This window comes from Aplysia californica, unplaced genomic scaffold (assembly GCF_000002075.1).
Source record: "Aplysia californica isolate F4 #8 unplaced genomic scaffold, AplCal3.0 scaffold01454, whole genome shotgun sequence".
NCBI lineage: Eukaryota > Metazoa > Mollusca > Gastropoda > Aplysiida > Aplysiidae > Aplysia > Aplysia californica.
In genome coordinates this window covers 72638-74815 of record NW_004798724.1, presented here as the reverse complement: position 1 = coordinate 74815, position 2178 = coordinate 72638, and positions in this window count along the sequence as shown.

The window sequence follows — 2178 nt, the reverse complement described above, 5'->3', positions numbered from 1 at the left end:
GGGGTGTGGGGGAGAGTGCATGTGCACAGCGCTCGTGTGGCATGGTGCACGCCGACAGTCGCCTTGTACCACTGACATTATATTGTAATATACACACATATTATATATATAACACATGCTTTGACATAGTCTCCCACCAAAATGTCTTCACTGGATTGATGTCGATGGTAAAAAGAATTAAAAGAGGAAGAAGTATGAAGAGGAGGTGTTGGAGGAACAGGAGGAGGAAAAATGGGAGATGGAGGAAAATGAATAGGAAGAGGAGGGATGAGAGGAGTAGGAAGAGAAGGGATGAAAGGAGTGGGAGAAGGAGGAGATGGAAGACAGAAGTTGTAAGAGAAGGAGATGGAGGAGAAGAAGTAGGAAGGTGAATGATTGGGGGAACAAGGATAAGAAGGTATGAGCAAAAGGGGGTGTAGTAGTAGGAACAAGAGGAAGTGAAGGAATAGGAGAGGAAGAGGAGGAGACAGAGGAATAGGAGGGAAAGAGGAGGTGATAGGGGAATAGGAGAGGAAGAGGAGGAGAAAGGGGAATAGGAGAGGAAGAGGAGGAGATAGGGGAATAGGAGAGGAAGAGGAGGAGATGGGGAAAGATGTACAGTGTAAGAAGAGGAGGGATTAGAGGAATAGGGGGAGGAAGAGGAGGACATGGAGGAAGAGGAGGAAGAAGATGAAGGATTGGAGGAATAGGGATAGGAAGGTGAGGGACTGGTGGAATAGGAGATGGAAGGATAGAGATAGAAGGAGGTGGGAGAGGCGGATGAGGTAAAGGAAGGTGAGGGATGGGAGGACAAAAGTTGGAAGAGGAGGGATTGATCTTGAAAGAATAGGGGCAGGAAGAGGAGATATTGAAAGAATAGGAGTAGGAAGAGGAGATATTGAAAGAATAGGAGTAGGAAGGATTATAAGGAAAGTAATGTTCTCCGATGAAGTGCTGACATAGAGCTGGTGTCCTAGAAATTGAAATGCATGTGGTCAACACTGACCAACAGACTTCTGGGACTACACGGACACTCATGTGTCATCATGTGTCTTGTGTGTGTTGTCTCATGTGTGTTGTGTGTGTTGTCTCATGTGTGTTGTGTGTGTTGTCTCATGTGTGTTGTGTGTCTTGTCTCTCGTGTGTTGTGTGTGTTGTCTCGTGTGTGTTGTGTGTCTTACTACACGACACGCCTCATGTGTTGTGTCATGTGTTGTGTGTGTCTCTAATGTGTCGGCCAAGTGTCTGATTTAGGACGTGTTTGTTTGGGGGCTTTCTCCTCTTAACAAGTTTCCCTGTGGTCCTGGCGTTTGTTTGCACGCCAGTCTGACTTGTTGTTTGTGTGTGTGTGTGTGTGTATGTGTGTGTTTGTGTATGCATGTATAATGTTTCTGCGAATGTGTTTGTAATACTGACTTGTGTATGACAGTAGTGTGCATTTTAAGTATGTTTATTTACACTTGTGTGTGTTTTTGTGTATGCATGTGTATTCATTAGAGTTGATGTGTTTTAATGTGTGTGTATCCGTGTGTATTATGTCTGTGTTTGTGTTTGTGAGTATGTTTGTGTGTGTATGTTTGTGTGTGTGTGTGTGTGTCTGTTGGCATGACAGCTTACACCCACACGTCACAAATAAGTGCCTGGCAGTTTGTCTCTTGTTTCAACGTTTGTGTATACAGTCCATGCGCGCTTGTGTATACTCACACGTTGGCAAATAGATCTTACATACAGATTGAGATATGTAGATATATTCTCACACATCGGCAGATAGATCTTACGTACAGATTGAGAAATGTAGATATTCTCACACATTGACAGATAGATCTTACATACAGATTGAGAAATGTAGATATTCTCACACATTGACAGATAGATACGCACAGATAGGTAGATACCTGTGTGGTGGTTTCTGTAGTGCAGGAGACCAGAGTGGGTAGAATATTTTTCCAGTATCTCGGCCTTTCAGAATAAAAGCGAGTGGTTGGTGGGTGCTCTGATATGGTCTACTCTTTCTTTCCTATCTAACATATATCTTCCTTATCTGTCTTCCTTTTCTCTCCTCCTTTTCTTGATGTGTTACTCTTTAGTAACTCCTCTAATCTTAGTCACTTTACATGACCTATTTTTGCATTGCAGGTGCTGTAAAACTCGTACTATAACTAAAGCTAAACCAAATAATAAAATGATCAGACAAACATG